We start from the raw sequence: 17,007 nt of genomic DNA on the forward strand, positions 1-17,007 counted from the left end.
TTTATAAGCAACTTCCCCATCTGCACTTTTCATTTGTGGAACAGGTGAACACTGATTCGAGACAAATATAGTTAGTCACATAATTTCCATTTTATTTTTGTATCTTTCATGAGAAAACAGGCTCCCCTAATAGGGCCTCTAGTCCACACTCCTATCTGCTGAAAGCCAGGGAGAGAGACAAACACAGTGAAGAGAAGAAAGTGCAAATGTATTCAAGTTTGTTAATAACTGCTTGAAACACTACAACCAAAGGGGTGAGATATAAAAGCAGTCTATACTGTACAGCACATTTAAAATAACTTGACTTACTGTATGCAAAGTGCAAACTGCACATTACTCTAGAATAAAAAGCTTGAAGCCACTCTATGGTGAACCTTGTCAAGACCCCTTATTAAACAAACAGTTGTATATGTCTGTTGTAAATAGCTGGGCGGTCAATTGTGTTTCATTAACAGTTAGTAAACAATAACAGGACAATCTGAGAACAGTAGGGAACAGAGGAAAGAAATGGACAGCAACAGAAACTCACAAGAACCATGAACATATTGTTACAGTACATGCATTTTATCAATTACAAATATCTGAGCAGTTTCACAGTCAATCTCCAGCACAGATTGGAACAAAGAACCTTTCTTACATGTAGTTGTGGCTTTAAATCACCATGTATTTGCAACTGACAAGTCATGCTGTAAAGTAGTACTGCACTTTGAGGAGTGTGGCATGAATTACTCTCAAAGGTCTGTTTAATGTGATTTCTGGCTATAGAGGGAACTCTTTCAACTTCGACTGCAGGATCAACAAGGCATGTCACAATACTGTTAAGCCTAATAACAAAAATACTCTACAATCATTCCAGGGAGAACAGAATATGAATACACATTTTAAAGGTTATAACAACTGAAATGCATAAGGGAACGGAAGTACTGTAGAGTTGTTTTCATGATTGCTGCCAGCCGTTCAATCAATTACAGCCCACTTCTGAAGGTGCCCTGCATCAGGCCCATTTGTTACAGTATACAATATGATGACCTACAAAGGAAAAGAGCAAGCTTCAACTTTTCTTCTCCTTCTAGGCAATGCCCTTATCTATGTATATGTCAGTTCCTTTTTGAGATACATTAAATTTTTTTCAGTTGTCAAGGCAACAGACAATCCACTAGTACCACTTCTTGTGACCCCCTAATAAGCCTTAAACGAAAATCCATTAAAACGGTATTTCAAGTTTTGTGAATATGGCCCTACTGTATAGTACAGGAAGTGAGAAATCATCAAAACAGAAATGGCTTTAAAAACATGATCTCTACTTTTTCTGATAGCATAATCACCAACATGGATAAATCTTTGATATAAATATTTGCTAGATATTTATAGTTGCATTGCACTTCCTGTGTGCATTTTTAGTCATTGAGGTATACTGTATGCATATTGTTACAGTGTACATATTCTTAATTGTATTATAAAATAGGGCACTAATGGAATTTTAAACACTTTAAAGTGTGCTGGCAGCAGCGACCAGCCGCACTGCACCAGAGCAACCTGCCGCACTGCACCACAGCGACCTGCCGCACTGCACCACAGCGACCTGCCGCACTGCACTGTTTGCTGCTGTGTATGCTGTCCCACATTTCCTGTAAACAGCAATGGAACTGCCGTTGCATTTGCACTCCCAGACACTGACTGTAGTATATTTGATTAGCCTATGTATGTGTTTCAAGAAACCTTTATGTATCTATCAATTAAACAAAACTTGTTAAATATCTAGATCACTTAATAAATAATCTGCACGTTTATTACGTGATGCAAAGAAAACAAAGTAAGTCATAGTAAATAGCAAACCCCATTGTCGTTCTCCACTGTCAAGGTGGCAGCATTTCCTTCTAATGAAGTTGCTCTTAATTAAAAAAGAAGCATGTAGAACACAACAAACGTTTAATTATGAGACTAGCTCTTTAACTCAGACAAACAAACAGAATTCAATTTCAAACCCCAATATGCTACGAATAAATGCCAACATGCTAATTAATGTGTGCTTACTCTGTTTTGCAAAGCGAATCAAATTTCTAAATGTATTACCCTGCATTGAAAAGTAATAAAGTAGAAAATGTAGGCTGTAATTAAAGTTTTGGCAAAGAGCCAAGGCTGTCACAGAAAACCCCTAAAAAATTCCCCTGTGTTTCCCAGCCAAGTTTGAGATTTATCAAGCTGTGTAATAGCCTAACACAGAACAAGCAAAATAGTCTTACAAATCCAAGGGAAGGAAAGAAACAAAACCATAGCCTGTAGGCCAAGGTCTACAAATGTCAAAATAGGTTTGGTAAATATGCATAGTGACATCTTTTCTCAAAAAGTACCTGTATCCCCATTTAACTCACTCCAGCTAGCCTGAGGATACATCCACATGAACTTCTCAATAAACAGGGCACAACGAAACCGCTTGTCAGCAGCCTGCAGGTAGGTTAAAGTGACTTTTACGCCTAATACATTTATTTGACCAATTGAGCTACAGAAAAAGCATATCGTACCCACATTATTATTATTATTATTATTTATTTCTTAGCAGACGCCCTTATCCAGGGCGACTTACAATTGTTACAAGATACCACATTATTTCACATTATACAGATATCACATTATTTTTACATACAATTACCCATTTATACAGTTGGGTTTTTACTGGAGCAATCTAGGTAAAGTACCTTGCTCAAGGGTACAACAACAGTGCCCCCCACTGGGGATTGAACCCACGACCCTCCGGTCAAGAGTCCACAGCCCTAACCACTACTCCACACTGCTGCCCTCATTATACAGTATACAGTATGAACTTGCTCCTGTGATAACAATCTCTTCCAGTTGTGTAATTTCTGGAAGCGGTATACAGTATAAAAACAGCCTGCAAGGTAAACTTGGTAATATCTTTTCAGCCATTCTCTTCAGCTTTTGGCAAAACTGGTAAAACTGGAATCTGCTCGCTTGGTAAGATGTACTGTGAAGTATGGGAGGGGTAGCTTCTTACAGTAGCTTTTAAACTTAACTTATAACATTAAGTTTCCTTATATTTCAGATTTACACTGGTAAAGCAGACAGAGTAAAGCACAACCCACCATTAACAACGAGTGATGAGAATTCTGACTGCAAAATTTGCCAGTCATCACAAGATATAAGAAATGCTGTTATTTAATCAACATTGCTTTCTTCTTCACTTCTTTAAAGTGGATAACACTAAGACACAAAAATGTTTTACTATCATGCCTCCATTTTTCACATTGCAGCTCTGCTGACCCTGAGGCTTCTCTCTAAACTACATGTGCGTAGAGCCCCTTTCACACTGGCGCGCCTACCCGGGGACCAATCCCACGTACCTGAGTCGTACCCAGACTGACCCGAATCGTCAGCGAACCACCTCAGGATGAACCCAGGTGTGTGCTTGTGTGTATGGGCAAGACAGTTCCCCTCTGCTCCCCACTGGAGCCAGGTGTGAGCTACTTAAGCAATAATTCATAACAAGCTGGCACTGGTCAATAACGCTGAATAAATGAATAAATAAATAAATAAATAAATGATCAGTGATGTTAAACACAATTCTGGAGTAACGATCAGCTTGACCTATAGCGAGTCTGCATGTTGTGGTAAGTAAATCAATTTATTTGTATTATTATTATTATGATGATGTTTTAGGCAGGGATTTCCGCATTGTGTGTTTCACAGATAGTGAAGGTTAGGTGGTACAGTTTTAACAAGATACAATACGTGATGCAGCAGCTGTCTCTGAATAAAAAAAAAGATGTTTTTCATAAACTCGTGTCTAGTTTATACAGATTACATTCCAAAGTACTGTAATCTGTTTGAAATAAATATTTTAGTAACGCCCCTCTAGTATGTTAAACTTGCTTTAGGCTTGTTGCGAATGTTTGTTTTTTTTTTTTTCCCTCGCGTTCAATTGTTGTGCACAAGCTTTTACTTAACTGCACTGATATTAAAATAATCACGTTGGGGAGAGAGGAATGGAGCGAAATGTATGATATTTATTCGAACAATTCGATTTTGTGTGCCTAATTGATTACTATTTTGAGGCTTAATTGACAGCCCTAATGTGCAATATTGTTAGCCTTGGATTTTCATTTCTTTACTTATTAAGCTCACATTAAAACCTCAATAGTTTTTGTTTTTCTTTTTTTTTTTTTTTTTTTTTAAATTATTATTTCAACATTTTTCTGAAACTTCATATAGGTGCTGCCATAACAGAGAAAATATTTTGTAAAAATCTATAACAACAACAACAATATTAAATAACAATACATTTCACAAAACATGTTTGGCCAATTAAGCTCCAAAATACTGTATTATGACAACAGTCTTGACTGCTTACTGGTTATAAGAATTAAGCCTGAAGTACACAAACATACAAAGAAAGAGACACTGCAGAATCGAGGGCACAGAGCTGTCTTTCAGAGAACTCACGACACTGATGTAAATAGCACTTAAAACGTCATCTCTTTGCAAACTGTGGGAAATCCTATTGCATAGCAACCAAGGACAACTTTAAAGGCCTAACAGCAACCAGAATGAAAACAGTCATTGCCCAGGGGATAACCAGTAACCGGTTGGATGAAAAAAATCCTTCAGTCTGAGGGGTTGCATTTAACATGCAGTAGCTAGTTTAATACAGTTTAAAAAAAAACAAAAAAAAACTTGTTAGAAACAAAAGTCAACAAGTAGTGGAACTGTCCTTCCTGCACCTCGCCCAAATGAACTTTTACACTAACAGTAAAGCATTTTGTTTTATTCCTAAACAAACTGCCTTTGGTTCAAAATATATCTGAACACAGAAAGGCTGCTCTTTAGTGTTGTACAGTACATTCACAGAATTATTTTATTATTTTTTTTAAATACATTTGAAATGAAGTGTCAACTGCACAATGATAAGGGGAGCAGTTCAAATGGAACCAACGTTCATACCAGGTAGGGAATGGCATTAAATTATCTCTAGGAACAAAACCTTTAGAAGATTAACTACCACCACAGTGATTAATGTGTAGGAGAATCGTAATGAGGTGGCAAGAAAACATACATTAACAACATCAAACAGAAATGTTAAAAGGGGTCAACGCAGCAGTCGTCTACATGAACATCATTAAGATTTCAATAGATTTTGCTTTTTAATGAGGGTCCGTGGCTAATCAGACTGCTGCTACCATTGTGGTGGCTCTTATTATCACACAAGCTGGGGCGACAGGGCATCCAAACCATTGATGCAGCCATGTGGCTGTACAAGGCAACATAATGAGGTTTAATGCGATGTGCAAACAACAATCTTTACACAGATTTACTGGGACAAGGCTGTAAAAGGCAACATAATGAGGTTTAATGCGATGCCAAACAACAATTATTACACAGATTTACTGGGAAAAGTTCTGCGCTTTTACTGCTTTTAGAAAAATATATAAAATATAAGCAAAACTATTTAAGAGTTTTACTACTGGTTTTTAAAGCCTTTAAAAATCATTTTGCATAGAAATGAATCGAGTTGTACAGCGTTCATCTGTTTCAATTAAAATTACTGTTACATTCCTGTAGTGAACAATCTTATTGTTTGAAATGTGAACTGTGCTGACAGCGCTGAAGAAAACATACACAGTGTCATCTTTAACACACCTCCCCAGCACTGCATGTACCTCAAAACCTGCCCTGCCAAGACCACCCTCCAAGGTAGTGACAGCGTCAGTCTAGTCTTAATGCCCAACCACTCCTTGACCTCTCCAGACCGACAGCCAGCAGGAGTGTCACCTGTGATGGTGGTGTTGTGATGCACACACCTGTCCTAGCAACTGGGATGAGACCATTAGAACTGGATTCTCAACCAAAGCCACTACATCCAAGTGACTTTTGAAAACCCACCCACTTGGGGTTGAATCATGTCGTTGTGACTTAGTGCTGAAAAAAAACAAAAAAACATTATCCCTTAAACCAATTCACAGAGCCTTGAATTGTTACTCTGTTGCTCTTTTACAGTGTAAAGGGACTTTTAGAACATTTGTGATTTGTTTATAAAACTGCAAGCCATTAAATAAAATAGCCTAACTGAAAACAGACAAAATAAATGTGATACACATCAACTGAAATTACCACCCACTCTTCCAGCAGTCAGAAAGCATCAAAGCAGAGCCAGACCAAAAATATTGGACTTAATCCAGACACTCTGTTTTTTTCCCCCCAAAAGGGGAACTAAGATCTTTTTTGAGGAACATATGTGTTGCAATGGATCCGGTGCATAACCATTAAGTTGACAAAAACTACAGACAAGGGTGAATTAGTTTTAGAAATTATTCTGTGGTAAAATGGCACAAATTTAAGCGAAATGTTGACTAAATTGAGTGGAATTTCCATTGAAGGTAATGTAAAATTACATGTGAGTGAGTGCTGTAGAATTATTTAGATAGGTAGATAGATAAGATAGATGGATAGATGGATAGATAGATAGACAGATAGACAGATAGATAGACAGATAGATACACAGTTGTAGTCAAAAGTTTACATACCCCAATGGAAGAAGAAATAGATAATTATTTATTTCAGCAATTCTTTTTGGCAAAACTCCAAAATTGCTAATTCAAAAGTATGCATACCCTTTGATACTATGATAATATTGTCTACAAGGTGCTAGAAATTTAAATATGATAATGCAGAACCTAATTCTAGAAGTCTAGAAAATGATGGATTGTAGGTGAACATTCTTAGAGAGTATAAAAGGGTTAGGCATAGGATGACTGCTGTCATTACCAATTAGTCAATATGGGAAAAAGTAAAGAGCTATCTGAAGACCTTAGGCAGAAAGTTATTTATTGTTATAAAGCTGGAGAAGGATACAAGAAGATGTACAAGCATTTGAGTATCCCTTCAACTATTGTTTCTATTATCAAGAAGTACAAGACTCATGGTACTGTCACAACGCTCCCTCGTTCTGGAAGAAAGAAGGTTCTTTCACCAAGGACAAGTAGAAGAATTGTGAGGAAGGTTAATAACAATCTGAGATTGACTGCCAACTATATTCAAAGTGAACTGGCTGCAACTGGGACTGGGGTTTCCATTTCAACCATAGGCTGAGTATTGCATGGGGAAGGTCAATGGTTGCAGGCTAAGGAAAAAGCCACTATTAGGAAAACGTCACAAGGACAACCGCTTAAAGTTTGCAAAACAGCATTTGAATGTTTTGTGGTCAATGTTTTGTGGAGTGATGAAACAAAAATCGAGGTATGACACAGGCCCGGTTTTTGGGATGGAACCGCATAACAGTCTCGCGTTTTGATTGGTCCATGTCTGTCACATGAATACGTCGTCACACGAGTGGAAAAGCGTGCTGGCATTTTTAACATTGTGATCAGATACAGAGAGAGTGTTCTGCTTTCCACAACCTTACCATTAAAATATAATGTGGTATTACACTGTACTGATATTACAAACTATGAGGAATTACTTTATATAAATTATCATGTTATGCACGAATGTAAGAATTGGCTTTCTGTGGTGGTGTACTTTTTTCTTTCAAGTAGCATATATCTGTAATCGTTTTTGCGATATATTTTAATATAAAACATATACGCTATTGCAGTTTTGTTACAGGATACATTAGTTTATCTCTAATGTAATCACAGTTTTACATATAGACTGCCCCTGTTTTCATTTACGTCTCAAATTCTGGGCCGCTTTACTTTTCAGATAATGTCCCAAATTCTGGGCTGCTTTGGTTTTTAGATAACGTCCCAAATTCTGGGCAGCCTTGGTTTTTAGATAACATCCCAAATTCTGGGCCGCTTTGCATTTCCGAATTCAGCCCAGTTTTGGGGAATCAGCTGACAGCCGAGTTTCTAAGGCATGCATGCACAGTTTACCATAAACTGGATCGTGAATTCATTTGAGAGTAACCCTTAGTACATTAATCAAAGTTCATGTATTTTTTACTCTCCCCAGAAATCTTTTTTTTTTTTTAATGAAAAAAACAAAAATGTAAATGTTAAAAAACGTATTTCTTATTACATGAAGAAACTACATTGCACTGAAATAGATACATGAAAATTAATTTAAGCAGTCGTTTTCCTTTATTAAAGGCTAATATTAAAACACATTTTTGGGAAGGAACATGGTATTCCGAAAAAAGGACATCTCGTTTTCTTATGTAACGTCCATCAATATATTGTAGTGTTTCAGGTTCTTTTTGGACAGAAATGAGACTGCAACTGTGAGTAGATGAAGGCCGTTTATTTTGACGATAATTAAATAATCACAAAATAAAATCATAAAGTGAGGGAAAGGAGACTGGGAGTCGAAAGTGAAAATAAATGATTGTAGTAATTTTTCTTTTACCCTACCCTTCCCAGTCTTTTCCCCGCCCCTCTTGTGCGCAAAACCCGAACTCCAATTCCCCTCCACACACGTGTACCACCATGCAACCCTGGCACGCACACACCACCATGCAACCCCTGCACGCATACACCCACCATGCAACCCCTGCACGCACACACCACCATGCAACCCCTGCACGCACACACCACCATGCAACCCCTGCACGCATACACCCACCGTAGCAATTCTTTGCAAAATATATTTTCGGGTATTCATCCCCATTCATGTCTATGGCAGTGTTATAAAACACATTTTCAGGCATATCTCTCGAACCCGAGCACGTAGAACCACCATTCAAAGTGATATAGACTCAGGGGAGCACCCCAAACCACCCCCTAAAAAGGTGTGGTGGTTCACCCAAAAACTCATGTCATGACGAAAAAATTCACTTTGCCAAGCCGTCCTGGCATTTGAACCATGAAAATGGTGACTCCTTGTGTGGGGCCCTATGGGGCCCCAACGCAAAAAAAAATTAAGTTCCTAACCCCCACAGAACCAGAGATACGCCCTGTCAAAAATGTCCAAAAACTACCCTTTTCGGGGTCATATCTCCATGACCCCGAGGCCTAGAAACCGGGTTGAACTTCCTAGGGTCATGTCTGGGGGCCCTCTTTCACAGGGAGCCACCCGTTTTCAAATGCTACATTTTCAACAAATTTTCACATTTTCAGCATGATGGCATGTCAAGGTTGCATTTCCAATAGCTTTTGAGCTCCAGGTTGGCAAAAAAAGTCTAAACTGGTGTCCTTTCTAGCTGGGGACACGTCACTTGGAGGGATCGACAGGGGCCCCGAGGTGGACCTCCATACCGATTTTCAAGTCTTGGGGACCCCCGGAACCCGAGATACAGCACCCTGAAAAATGTCTATGGGAAATCCCATTATAAAACCCCTTTGGGGCAACGCCCACCATCTGGCGGTGGGGTGTCGTTTGAACCCGTGGCTGATGTCGTTCTTTAGCTAAGACTCTTGTGCACGCAAAGAATGTCCTTCTGAGTTTGTTGGCCCAGGGGTCGTGGAGATACGGGTACGATAAGAGACCACCCCCTTCCCTATGGCAAATCCCATTATAAAAATACCATCGGGGTAAGGCTCAGCTAATGGCGGTCGTGGGTCTTACGAACTCGAAGGAACCCATTTTCTTTAGCTAAGATTGTTGTGCATCTAAAAAAGAGTACAGAAGCTCCAATTTAAGTCCATTCCAAGTGTTTTGTGATCACAGTATCAGCCTGAGTGTATCGGAGCACAGTTTTGCACCAACAGCAAGGGGAGGCGAAAAAAAGCACTATATACCCTATTCTTTAAGATATCACTTTGCAGTGCAAATTTGAGGAACGCAACCACTTAGCAACTTGCAAATTGGTACTGCAATTTAAAGGCCTGTAGTGCCTAACTGATTCAAGTGTTTTTGGAATGATTCTTGCAAAGACTGATTTATAAGAAAAACAAGAGATTGACAAACAGCATTTTGCTTTATATGCAGAAACGGGCAACTACAAGAGGGTGTCAAACAAGCTGTGAATGTCCCAGGAGGCTACAGAGTACCTCTGAGTATAAATCCAGATGCTCGCAGTACCTGTTCTTAGATGTCCGAAACCACTGTTCGCTGTATAACTGTATACCCTGTAAATATCACTTTTTATTGTGTATTTGAGGAACACAACCAATTACAAACTTCATTTGAATTGCTGTGCTATCAGAATATCAGTGTATAACTTTGCTGGGTATTGCAGTGTATGCTGGGTATCAAAAGGCCTTCAAACTTTTACAAAAGGCCGTCAAAGTTACAAAAAAATAGGTGTGCTCCTAACCCAATACTTGTCTTTTTAATTCTGTGCATCCAAATACTTGTAGTTAAAAGTTTTAAGAATTAAGCTTACTGTTTGTTGTTCTGTCCTAAACCAGCAGTTTGTCACCCAGATTTATTAAATAAACAGGGGGGGGGGGTCATCAGATTATTCTCCATTTTATTGTAACTGAGGTACCGTTCAGTCGAGCGAAAAATGTAAAGGGGTACTCGAGCTGAAACCTCCAGATAGAAGGGGTACAGTTTCAAAAAAAGGTTGAAAACCCCTGACCTACAGTATAAATGATCAGGAATAGATAAGGGAAATGCTGACTAATACAATACAATAGGATTTATTTGAAGTTGTTGAAGGGCACTGGTCTCTTAAACCCAGAAGTTCTGATAAACCCCTATGCCTCACTATATATTGATGGACATTACATAAGCAAATGAGATTACCTTTTTTTTTTTTTTTGGTATACCATGTTCCTAAATGTTTTCTGAGGAGAGTAAAAAATACATTAACTTTGATTCATGTACTCTTAAATGAATTAATGGTCCAGTTTATGGTAAACTGTGCATGCATGACTTAGAAACTCGGCTGTCAGCTAAGCAGAATATCTCAAAAACTGGCCTGAATTCGAAAATGCAGATTTCGGAACGTTATCTGAAAACCAGAGCAGCCAAGAAATTGGGATGTTATCAAAGCGGGCCAGAATTTGGGACGTTATCTAAAAACCAAAGCGGCCCAGAATTTTGGATGTTATCTGAAAAGTAAAGCGGCCCAGAATTTGCGACGTAAATGAAAACAGGGGCAGTCTATATGTAAAACTGTGATTACATTAGAGATAAACTAATGTATCCTGTAACAAAACTGCAATAGCGTATATGTTTTATATTAAAATATATCGCAAAAACGATTATAGATATATGCTACTTGAAAGAAAAAAGTACACCACCACAGAAAGCCAATTCTTACATTCGTGCATAACATGATAATTTATATAAAGTAATTCCTCATAGTTTGTAATATCAGTACAGTGTAATACCACATTATATTTTAATGGTAAGGTTGTGAAAAGCAGAACACTCTCTCTAGCTGATCACAATGTTAAAAATGCCAGCACGCTTTTCCACTCGTGTGACGACGTATTCATGTGACAGACATGGACCAATCAAAACGCGAGACTGTTATGCGGTTCCATCCCAAAAACCGGGCCTGTGTCATACCTCCAAAAATCGAGCTATTTGGTCACGCTGATAGTCGTTACGTTTGGAGAATGTCTGGCGAGGTGTACAAAAAGAACACCATACCTACTGTCAAGCATGGAGGTGGTAATATCCTTCTATGGGGGCTGTTTTTCCTCTAATGGCACAGGGAATTTAGTTCCAATACATGGTAAAATAGATCCATAGTATACCAAAATATATTGGCTGATCATCTAAAACCCTCCGCTACAAACCTTGGTTTAAAGTGCAACTGGACGTTCCAACACAAAAATGATCCAAAGCACACATCAAAATCTACTTCAGAATGGTTAAAGAAGAATAAAATCAAGGTTCTGGAATAGCCTAATCAAAGTCCCGATCTAAATCCGATTGAGAATCTTTGGTATGAGTTGAAGAAGGCTGTGCACAAGAGAAGTCCTTGGAATTTAAATGAACTGGAACAATTTTGCATTGAAGAATGGTCAAAAATCACTAAAGAATCATGCCAAAAGCTCATTGACAAATATCCTAAAATATTTAAGAGGTTATTAGTGCTAAAGGTGCCTCAACTAGCTATTAATGTCTGTATGCGATATCTATCTATCTATCTAGATAGATAGATAGATAGATAGATAGCTAGATAGATAGATCACACATAGACATTAATAGCTAGTTGAGGTATTAAAAAAATATAATACAATAAATATATTGGATTTTATTTTTTTTAAGTGCCCAAAATAAAACTACAGACAATACTGCACACACCTTGACAAAACAATTGGGCTCTGGTGACTTTGAAAACTTTACTAAGTAAAGTTGTCTGCCTCATGCTATAAAATAATTCAGTTCACACTAACACAATAAACTGACACATAAAACATTTTTTTTTTTTTGTTTTGTTTTTACAGGGCGTTTCCTGTGTAACCAACAAGTTCCAGCTTCTCCCATCTAATCGAAAAGTCACTCCTTATCCACAGCGCCACTCAAAAACTTAATGACAGAACACGTCACTCGAATTCCTTAGCAATGGCAACATTTTTCTCTATTCAGCAGATAGTGCCTGCACTTTTTTCTATACCAAAGTTAATTAAAAGTTTCCATGAACTTGATTTAAAGCCACTTCAGAGAACTGGTATTTTCTCCTGAGACTTCAAACATGGATTAGACTACTGCCACAGGCGCTAAACCGGTTTCTTCCATCGTTCCATCAAAGACTTACAAGAAATCGCTTTTTTAAATAACAGGTCGCAAACTCTGGAAAAAATGTGCAATTATCGCTAACCAATGTAAAAACGAATGTTTCACCTCGTCCCTACCGACTGTGCACACTGATGTCCGCAGATCGATCAAGTCTTGGCGTCCTTACTTTATTAACTACAGTACCGCAGAAACTTCCACTATCTAATCATCCGTATTTTAGCTCATTTATTTCAACAAAAAAAAAAGTTTATTTATATTGCGCCTTTCGTACAAAAAGTATATCAAAGCGGTGTACAAAATCGAAGAAAATAAAAATATAACACAATACATCTGATGCACGTATGAACTAAAGCATTACGCACTAAAAATATTGCACGTAGTGAAAAACTGGACGGTGCTCGTCTAGTTTGACAGATTTCAAGCTGTACTGTAGTAGGACAGTACAGTCAGTAGTCTAATTGCCCGCCGCTGCGCACTAGTTCCAGGTAACTTCACAAACCATGGAGATGAATTAACTTACTATTGAAAACACTCAACTGAAGGAGTGCAATCTCCTGAAGTCCCATCCGCCGCATAATTTGTGAAGTAATACGCTAGCAATTGTCTCAATATGTGCATTAAAAACAATATGCACAAAAAAAGTTATTTCGTTATTGCAAAACTGAGCTAAGAGAACACGATTCGTTTTTCATTCAGACCATGCAATTAACCTGCTAAATAATACACATTTATGTTTTAAGACTGCTTTTTAAGCAGGTTATATTGCTTAAACACAGTTTGTCCTTTCCTGCGTCATGACATGTTTCAACACATTCCTGAACAGACCAGCTAAGCTTCCGACCCGTTTCACTCAGACCGATTCCTTACATTTCCATCTTTAAAAAACAACCAGCAATCATTGCAAACCCTTGTCTGTAATATATATGACCTCGCATTAATTAAAAACAGCGTTTTGTTTTCTTAATAATGAATACTTTAACATTACCTGTTTAAACTCATGAATTGCCCACTTGAAAAGTTTCTCTACGGTTTATCTCCCACATGAATCCACAGAAGGCTCCCAGATTGTTGAGCTCCTCCCTCGCAAACGAGCACCATGAGGTCATTGGAAATGGGTGTGCACAAATGTACACGTTTTACGTAACCTAGCAATAAAGTCCTGGCCGCTTAATCGCTTTGAGTTTTGTTACTAGTTTGCTGTGTAGCTAAGATCATCTTTCCTGTTTGTAGTTTTTATTAATACTTTGTCATGTCATAAAATAAGCCTGATAGAACGCTGGAAGCAAACTGACTGGTTACTGGACAGCACAGAGCACTGGTTGTTTTCACTAAACGTTTATTTTAAAATAAGCTGTTTTCACAAGAAAGTGTTCAAAACTTCCAGAGGTTTTTTGTTTGCATCTGCTTTAACTTCTCAGCTGACACAAACAAGTGCTGCAGTTTAGGTTGGCACTGCAATGGTATGGCTTCAAACTGTCTGTAAATAAACACATTGGGGTAAAGTGAATGAAAACAGAGTTTTTAGTGTGTGGCTCAGATGTTGTTGCTACTAAACAGAGAGAAGCAATGTAAAACATCACAGGTTCAACAGAAGGCTTTGTGAGCAGGAAATTCAATAACCCTGCAAAAGAAAACAAAGCATTGTATATCACCAAGAAGCCCCCAAATCAAATACCAGTACTTACCGATGTTTGGTGTGAGTGGCTACCCCAACCCCATTATACTGTAAATTAGCTTTGTCATTCTCCACGTGAAAACTATCTTATTCTAGAATGGTTTCATTTATTCCAGGCTCAGGCATGGTCGTAACTAGCTATGAGGACACTGAGGTCGTGTCCTCTTTTTTTTGCATCATAAATGCTGATGTTCATGTAAAAATTCTGGTAAAGTCCAAACGACTCCTTCATTTTCTCTGTTGGTTTGCCATGTAACGTAGTTTTGGAGGTTGAATAGTCAATACCAAGCAGTCATATAAATACTGCCAGCTATAGCTTGAAACCTAAGTTTGACCTCAGTAGAATGTCAGCTCTGGTTATTGCCCTGGGCTCAGGTACATCCAATCCATTCTAGAATTGTGCAGTAGACTTGAACAGTTGTAGAATGGTCAACCATTTTAGGAATTCATATTTGGTTGAGCTGGACCATTCTAGAAGTGGTTATTGTCAATGAAATTGTTTCATAAATGTTATGTGAACAATTAGATGCAAGAGTCTCACATGTGCTGTTGAAAAAGAAATACATTATATAGCATACATTTATGTGACCATATGGCTCCATGTTCAGCAGGACATTTTGGGACAGTTCAGGCTTTTCAACTCACAACCCAATGCATTCTGGTACATTTTACCTGTCTCAGGTACCATTCTTTCCTTTAGAGAAGCAGGACTATACATACCAGAATGCATTGGGTTGTGATTTGAAAAGCCTGAACTATCCCAAACTGTCCCTCTGAACACGGAGCCATATGGTCATCTTAAGCATACATCTCTTTTCATTATAAACACAGTTGTTATTCTGTTATTGTTTCACTTCCTAGGTAAGTTCATGTCAGCAGTGTCTTCAGGGTCAAAGCATGTTACTGGCTCCAAAGCATGTCAGTCAGTAGGGGAAACTGCTGGTTGGTTTATGAGATGAAAGATGGTGTTGAAGGGGTGGGGACAATTTCACTCTCCAGGTGAAGTGCCTGAAAGTAAGATACTGTAACCTACTATAGATGGCCAATCACATAGCCGAATGAAAACTGACAACAGGATTGTTTCTATAGGGAATGAAAGTGCAGGCCGGTTATAATTATGGAATCACTGTATTGTGTTACATCTACTGTAGACATGAGAGACCAAATGGGCATTGACTTGGTAAATCAATTACAGAAGTAAATGTACAGCACTGGGATAGCTTATCATACTGTTTATGGAACCAGAGCGAGGTGATAACCTGTAGTTCAGCTTTTTAAACAAAAGTAGTAATATAAGCTAAGCTGATTCCTGTAGACAGAGGCAAATGACAAGAAGTAAGAATTCCACAGGGTAACTTCATACTGTTTTTCTTGTACTGTATATTTGTATCCCATGTAAACATGTGTTTTAAAGCCACCTTCACAACTGCTAGTTGCCCGAGGTACAGTAGTAGGTCTGGGCTTTGGACCCTGTTACCTCTACACTGACATCTAGGAGGCAGACCATCCCATTTTAATCACCCTGGTAATCGTTCTATGGAAACAGTTTGTCTCACTTCCTTTCACATTCCCATGTATTTTCTCCAGAGCCCTTTGTCTCCTCAGTTGCCAGACAGTATAATAACAGCCAACAGGAGCCTCCAGCCCCAGCAATTGTAAAAATTACTTTGGAATGGCAAGAGTGGCAACATGAAGGCAAAAACAAAAAAAGTGGAATGTTCCCCAGACGACAAAAGTCAACAAACAGCATTTATGTGGCAGAAAATAGAAAAAAGCACAATTAGTTAATGGAGTTAGACCTGGTACAGAGAATGGATGTATCTGACAACCACAGGTTGCACCAACAGTTCCTGCCTGTGCCCGGATGTTTAAGACAACACAGACAGTACTCACTGTGATTTAGTTCTACTTTCTGCTGTCAGAAAGTAATTAACTACAGTTGTACTGGTAATGTTCTATATCAGTGTAAACAGCAAGTTAGCAAGAAACCTACTGGGCATTTACCCAAAAGGGTTTCTAATGTTTCTATCTGATAGCTTGTCCTATTATTTACTAGATAGCTTAAGTGCATGGCTCTGGCTGCTACATGTGAGAAATGATTGTGAATGTTTCAGAAGGGTGTTCTTCATAGAGAAGGGGAAAATAAAACTGTTCCTGTTATATTCAAACTGTAGTTAATGCCTACATGTAACACAAATCACACAAATTGCACTTTGGATTAAAGAGAAATTCAATGTCTCCTTGTCTCCGACTAATGGGAGACTATTCAGTATTATGACTCATTTATAACAGGGAATTTGAAGCAAAACATTCTTTTATCTAAATATGTTTTTTATCTTTATTGTACCGTTGCAGTGGTATTGATTAGTATCACACAGTACATGAAAGCAAAGCCATTCATTTAGGGCTCATCACCTAGACAACCTTTGGCATAATGTTTTAGTAATTTATAAAGACAGATTATTTTGTTGCAAAGTGTCTGCTTTACCTGATTTATGTACATAAAGTAAAAACTATATTTGCCATTAATTGGCACGATTACCGATTAACTGACTGTGTATTATAACTAATGTACTTAAAATCCTTATACTTTAAATTGCCCTCAATGGCATACAGGGACTTTCTTAGCTGTTTTTTGCACCTGTGATATGTTCTGATCAGACATCAATTGAAAATAAACTGTTGTGGCCTTCCTCCACATCCCTGTTCCTCTGCTTAGGTTTGTTTCCTATGAAATTCAG

General features: G+C 38.2%; 1 protein-coding gene across 4 annotated transcripts in view; it reads right to left on the bottom strand.

The window, feature by feature from the left end:
• Positions 1-13,713, bottom strand: part of LOC117402560 (protein TANC1-like) — a 115,343-nt gene extending 101,630 nt beyond the window's left edge. For all 4 annotated transcript variants that reach the window (XM_034003859.3, XM_059032327.1, XM_034003850.3 and 1 more), the window contains exon 1: positions 13,577-13,713. The gene's annotated coding sequence lies outside the window, so the exon portion shown is untranslated. The remainder of the gene's footprint in view (positions 1-13,576) is intronic.
• Between the last annotated feature and the right edge of the window lie 3,294 nt (positions 13,714-17,007).

This window comes from Acipenser ruthenus, chromosome 10 (genome assembly GCF_902713425.1).
Source record: "Acipenser ruthenus chromosome 10, fAciRut3.2 maternal haplotype, whole genome shotgun sequence".
Lineage (NCBI taxonomy): Eukaryota > Metazoa > Chordata > Actinopteri > Acipenseriformes > Acipenseridae > Acipenser > Acipenser ruthenus.